The sequence below is a fragment of the Petromyzon marinus genome, chromosome 74 (genome assembly GCF_048934315.1).
Source record: "Petromyzon marinus isolate PM22_M1 ecotype Great Lakes invasive population chromosome 74, UKy_Petmar_22M1.pri1.0, whole genome shotgun sequence".
NCBI lineage: Eukaryota > Metazoa > Chordata > Hyperoartia > Petromyzontiformes > Petromyzontidae > Petromyzon > Petromyzon marinus.
Window position 1 is genome coordinate 2821461 of NC_133740.1, and position 7056 is coordinate 2828516.

A 7056-nucleotide genomic window follows, 5' to 3' on the forward strand; every position below is an offset into this window, starting at 1 on the left:
TGAGTGAACCCTGCCAAGCTTCGAAGCGTCTTTTAAGCTGAGTGGGAGGAACAGAGCGCCTTGACAAAGGAGTTTTACTTATACATTAGCATGTAACTGGGGGATTAGCATGATGTTGGTGTGAGGGATTAGCACCACGGAGAGCGACGAGCTCGGACCGGAGGAGGGGGGAGAGGAGTTTACATATACATTAGCATGTAACTGGGGGATTACCATGATGTTGGTGTGAAGGATTAGCACCACAGAGAGCGATGAGCTTTGTTCAGACGGACGAGTCCATCTACACTATGTATTATTCTACTAACCCTACTGTATACCACACTGCTGTATATTCACTATACAATTACGGTACTATATATTGCCTTATGAAGTATGTTAAACATTACACTTTCGATTTAAAGCTTTCGTGACTGCAGGTTCCCCCATAGCCTCAATGCTACGTTGGGGCAAGTGCCGAGTTGAAACCACTTGCTGAGTCTGTATGGTGTCTCCCTTTTTTGCAGAGTGTAGAGTGTGAGCGAGTATATATGTGTTTGGGAGCGTGTCTGAGTGTGTGATAATGTACAAATGTTTGCGAGTGGGGAGCAGTAGCGTAGTGGCGTGAACCCAGCGAACCGAGTTCTATTCCTGCTCACGACCATTATCAGTGACAAATATACAAACCTGTTCCGAGCCTCCCCTAAATCAGCCTTAAATGAGTACAGGCAGTTCCTGGGTTACGGAAGACCCGACTTTATGAAAATGAATTTTGATTTAAAGCTTTCGTGACTGCAGGGATTCATATTCTTGGTTCTTTTAGTGAGAATTCTATTGTTTTATGAAAATGCTCTGATAAATGCATGAAAAATTTAAGATGCAGAAGAAATGTTTGCATAAGTTAAGCAAGCGCAAATAGTGCAGCGCGGTGAGGTTGCGGATGAATACCGCGGAGGGACGCATAAGGCACGCCGCCTTACACCTCACTCCACCAAAACGCCTCCTTCACCAAGCCCCACCACGATTATGGGCAATGTAATTTTTGTATACTATTACATTATTGTTTGTTTCCTATGCTTCGAATTATCTTTTCCCCCATGTTTCTATTGTTAGGTTTTTACTGTATTTAATGTGCGTGCATGTGTGTGCGTGTGTATGTAAAGTCTAGGCCTAGCCTAATGCACGGTAAACAAACATTCGGAAGTGACTGCTTTCTGTTAACGATTTTTATTAAAATGTTTCGTGGTATTCAGAAACAATTGGATCCAGAATATGTTCCATTAGTTTAATTATGGGTAGTGTTATTCGATTAAATGAAAAACGAATATGAAGTGCAGAGTATGTACAGCAATAGAATATAGGTAGCAATAGAAAACAGCGCAATACAGTCCTGAGGGAAAACGAACTAGTATTCAGGTAGGGGAGGCACAACTATTTCTGGCTATTGGATTTTAGCTTTATTTCAGGGAAAAATTGTTCAGTTACTGACATATGGAAAATTCGGGTTACGGATCGTTCTCAGGTACCTAACCCTTTCGTAACCCGGGGATGACATGTACCTGGTGCTGTGTGTAAAACATCAGCACTGGGGAGACTAAGCCAGGTGTGGTGTTGGCCACCCACCCTCTCGTGTGATGTGTCGACCTTCACAGGTGCTCTCGAACAGCACTTTTCCCAGGTAGCGTTTGTCTGCAGATTGCCCGATATGATATAATCACAACTTTCTGGACCACAGAGGACACGTGCTGCAGGATTGGAAGGATACCTTAGTGGTCCCCCTCTATAAGGGGGACCGTACTACTGGAGCATCTTCCTACTCAGCGTGCCGGGAAAGGTCCTAGCAAAAAAATGTTCAACATCGCCCTCTCGCCAAACACACCGAGGAAAGGCTTGCAGTGCCCGAGTGTGGTTTCAGACGGGGCGGCCTGCACGGATGTAGTACTCTCTGTCCGTCTGCTATAGCAGCAGCAGATGCAGCCAAAGCAGCTCCACTTCTCAGGAAGAAATGCGAACTTGGCTTCCGATGAGGTGGACTCGCCGTGTTCATGATGCAGGTGGTGTCCACCTCCATGAAAACAACCCCTCAGTGTAATAGGGTTTTTCCCCTTTTTTCTGGCAACGAAACTGAAACCTTTTTACAAGGATTCATGTCTGGTCGAGCACCAATTGGGTCGAGGCTCGAAAGAAAGCCGTCCCTTGGTGTGGACCAATCAGTTTCAAGGACAATGCATATATTATCATAGTATGTTTTCCTGTTTGCATTTTGACTGCAAGTATTGTGGTTAATGCAGACATGAATCCTTGTAAAAAGGTTTCAGTTTCGTTGCCAGAAAAAAGGGGAAAAACCCAATTATTATATTTTGGTACTGGCAAAGGAGGTCTAATGATGTAGATGCTAACCCCTCAGTGTTTAGTGGCAGCAGTAGTAGAGGAAGGCACGCCATAAAGGAGCGCGCGTGACAGAGGGGAGCACAGAAATTGTTATAACAGTTTATTATAGTCATGAATAATGTTACCATCTTCGAAATATTATCGTTGTTTATCAAGTAGAATGCAATGTTGTTCATTTTATCATAGTTTATTGTTCTAAACAATGTTAAGAATGTTATAAAGGTTGTCAATGTTGATATAGAAGAATGCAATGTTGTTAATGTCGATTTAGTTCATAATAAAGTTGACTCAATTATCCACTTGCGATTTATCCAATTTGAGGATTAACCACGCACCTGATATTGACACAAATTAATAACTCATGGATGTTTCCCTTAATCCCAAATTAATAATCTACAAACAGTGATACACTTATTCATGGAAATGTTTATTACAAGTCACGTGCTCCGGTTAATCTGAAATCCATGTGATCGCCCCTACGGTACAGTAGTTGCATATCTTTACAACAGTGGGCGGAGTTTGATGTTGATTGGCGTGGCTCTGCTTCTGTCCACTTAGTGGGCCGAGTCTTCTGCGCGGGAGCAGGAAAGTTATCCCTGAGCCATGTGCATCGTTCGGTCGATCGTTAGCATTCGTTCTAAATCAAATACTTTTGTAACAAAAAACAAGATCAATACATTCTTTACAAAAAAAATGTCAAATTTTTTATTTAAAGCTTTCGTGACTGCAGTAATTCATATTCTTAGCTCTTTCGGTAAAGTCACGTTGAAGGTAAACAATAAAATAATAAAATATATAAAACAATAAAAATTCTTACTATTCCCCCCTATGTTCACTCGTGATAATTTTTATCGTTTTATATATATTTTATTATTTTATTGTTTCCCTTCAACGTGACTTTACCGAAAGAGCTAAGAATATAAAAAAAAATGTTATTCATTAACAAACTCAATTTCCTTAACTTAAACATAATGTATATCTATATTAGTGGTTTTTGGCAAAGAGATCCACGTAAAATGGATATTTTTGGATGGTCCGCAATTTGTAATTAGCCACGGCTGTCCTCGGCATTAGCACGGATAATCAAGAGGCTACTGTATTGTAAAATGTTACCATTTATCAATGTTGATACAGTAAAATGCAATGTTAATGGGGGAGAACATACAAACTCCACACGCTCTCTTATACTCACTCTTATATTCACTCACTCAACCTCTTGCATACTCACACTGCGGAATAGCAGGCGAACATACAGAATCCACATGCTCTGATACTCGCGCACACACACACACGCTCTTACCAAATAAATACATTAATTTTAAAAATGTAAAGGTGCAGCCCTGGAATTGCTTGCTCACGTCACTGTTGGTGGAAGGGGCCTCCAGTAGAAGGAGCTCTAGTAGGAAAGCCGTGATCCAGCAGTACATTGAACATCGCTGTAAATAGAAATGTGTGGCACCCATGAAATCATAGAAGTCATGTTACCGGCTTCCTGGACTACCTGGGACAGCTTTCCCTGACACCACCCACCGGCTCGCGGTTGACGACGCACTGACAAACCAGAGTGACTATGCCAATATAGTAAACCTTCTCTATTCACGAGGGTTACAGCCTTGTGTTGCAGTCGAAACGTCGCAAGAATTTTATTGTTTTATATTTATATCTTATTGTTTCCCTTCAACGTGACTTTACCGAAAGAACCAAGAATATGTAGAAATCTTGTTCACAGTAAAAATGTGATAAGTTATTGATAAGAGAACACAGCACTGGGTGGCGATAGCCGCAACACTTTCCCCGATTGCATTCGCCTCATTCTTGATGGATCTCACAGTCCACGCCAAAATGTCGGCCTATCACAGACGTGCTCTCGAGTGCTAAAATGATAACTGTGCGTTGTTGTTATCAAACACCTGCATCTCCCGATGAGTCGTCCACCTGAATTCCTCACCATCTCCATTGTCATCAAATCATCATGAAAGATAATCAAAACGAATTGTCATTCATATTTTATTATTTATTGTAGTCAGTGGTATTAAACATTTACTATTCCCCCCTATGTTCACTCGTGCCAGGAACGTAACCCCATTTTTCCTGGTCAATAAGGTTTCTGCATTCGCGCGCGTTTTCAAGAACATAACCCTTGTGGTTTGAGAGGGTTTACTGTCCATATTTTATCCTGGAAGAAGCCAGTGTTATTGACGAATGCGTCCATGTATTTGTTGTTGTGCTTGTGTACCACTGCCAAAGTAGAAACACCAAGTCATTCGCTGTGCGCTGTGTACATGAGAGCAAACAGTCGGTGCGGTAGACCAAAATTGTTAACATGGGTGAGGGAATGAATCTGACTGCTCACCCTTCATCTAGATGAATCATCGATTGTGCATTTCATATAGTGTACCGTCAAAATACACGACTGCATTCTTCTTCAGGGTCATTTTCAATGACGCGACAACTGGGTGGGATCGTTTTGCATTATTTCACCGATTTCAGGCTCACAGCCTTGCAGGTCAATGCCGCGCAAAGAACACATTGGCAGTTCAAACGTCTTTTGTGCATTCCATGTCGCCTTGGGTCTCATAAAGCCATCCTCACTGTCGATGTGATGGTAATGTCTGTCACTAATGGCTTCTCTAGGCCAGTGGCTCGCAACCGGGGGGGGGTACGTGAGGTGATTTATAAATGTGTGAAATTATAGCAAACATGAGTCACTGGTGAATAATCACGTATGAATCTGCCACGCTAACATCGAAGTCCATATCGTGACCTAGATCGGTATAAAAGACCTTTCTAAATTAATTATCAACAATGTTGTTTCCAAAAGTAACCAGCGAGCGCGAACAAATTACGCCGTTGATTTTTTTATCCGCTTACAAGTTACTGGCTAGTTAGGGATACCTCACAAAATGGACAACTGGTTAACATTGATGTCCATTAGTCATACATTTATTTCTCAGAGCCGTGACGGGTCAGGCAAGCGAGGGTAATCGTTTGAAACACAATTCTACAAGAGGGCTAATAGTAGCCAGAGAAGGTTGCATTCTTTATCAACGAATCTAGACAGAATATATTCAAACCTACGAACATAAATGTACAAAAGACACTTAAATTGACGACTTGGTTAAGTTTGACTTTTAAACGCTTATCTTAACACTTGTTTTCGATAGAAAGTAAAATAAACATTGAGTGAACCTATAGGTGGGGGGAGGGGGTAACGCGCAAAACGATTCTGTGATATTTCCACGCATGTTAGTACAGTAGCATTTGTCCCGCCAAAATACTGTACACGTGAGTTACTCAAACTTGCCGCTATCAAAAACTGCAGCCCTTAAGCGCCGGGCACAAAGAGAAGGCTACATACCTGATATATACAATCTATATGTAACACAACAATAATATATGCATAGTCAAGAGCTTACTTACCGACCGCTGTTGTTTGCGAGGGCTGGCAATTTGCGATGGCGGCCCCGCTCGCCGATCCTCGGGTGTGGGTGGGGTGGCTCACACCACGCCCGGCCGCCTTTGTCTCCCCGGTGGCGATGTTTACACACCGTACTCCTTTGATGCCGAGTCGACCTCGGAGTGTCCCAGGACCACCTCGTACAATCGTCACCCGTGTTGGCCGTGAGCGGGAGTCGCGAGTAGCTCCCCACGCGCCGCCATGACAGTGCCGCCACCAACACCACGTGGCCCCCACCTGGGTCACGTGCTCAGGCAGCACGCGCAGCACAGGAGAGTGAGAATCTGACGGCTGGGCGCAGGGCACGTGGTAATACGATCCCATTGTTGTAGCGTAGCGGCCCTTGCCAACATGGGACGCGTTTGGTTGATCGGCCTCCACTTGTTTCGGGAACATGTTCTCGTGTTGCGAACAAATTGAGCGTTATAGCAGACTCTCGTGAAGGAGAACGCTCGTTAAGCGAGACGCGCCTGTGGTTGGGAAACGAAACGACGTGAATGCAAATGTTGCAATGAAACCACAAATATACAAATGAGCGATCAAATCACAGCATCCGTGAGAGATGGTGTGTGCAAGATGAGTTTGTTGAAGTTGAACTGCCGGCTCCACTCAATTTCCAAAGTGTCTTTCCACTTGGGCGAAGACTCACCACCTCAGCTGCCTGGACGCACACTTCGCAAGCAATTTACCTGATTTCGACGTGAAAAGGTGTCACTAGGCACGAAACCCATTTCAATGCCCAGCCTAAAACAATGGATGTGACCGCGGCTGAAACGAAACAACTCGCTGAAATGTCACGTGATTAGTTGTTTTTTTCTCACGGAAAAGAGAGAATCCGCAAACCCCGACATCTTAACGCGTGCCTCGAAACCGATGGTGCCCTTTGCAAGCATGTAGTGTACACGTGAGTGAGCGCACTGACTTTGGATGTGACCGCTGAAGGTGGGATGTGCAATGTCAGCCACACCGCAAGATTTTGAGAAGCTGTGTCGCATGCCTCAAGCAACACGCGTCTCGACACTCGACCTGGTGAGTCCAAATTATTGCTTCATTTCTTTATATATATAAAAATAATAATATTTGTTGTTCTATAATACCGACACAAAATTAACGTACAGAATATCCTGTCACTTGAAATGTTTTTAATTTATGGTTATTGTCAGTTTAATAGGAATTTTGTATTCAAATAGGGTCATATTGCAAAATTGTTTTGATAGTGCTGCTATACAGTG

General features: G+C 43.2%; 1 long non-coding RNA gene across 2 annotated transcripts; it reads right to left on the reverse strand.

Moving 5' to 3' along the window:
• Positions 1–2778: 2778 nt before the first annotated feature.
• LOC142907057 (uncharacterized) lies at positions 2779–6489 on the reverse strand. Of its 2 annotated transcripts, none has more exons than XR_012930723.1 (3): positions 5788–6489; positions 3726–3803; positions 2779–2938 (listed from the first exon to the last, which is right to left on the reverse strand). It is a non-coding gene; the product is annotated as an uncharacterized LOC142907057 (long non-coding RNA). The 2 variants fall into 2 exon arrangements; XR_012930722.1 differs by having other exon boundaries at positions 2779–2963.
• Positions 6490–7056: the final 567 nt, after the last annotated feature.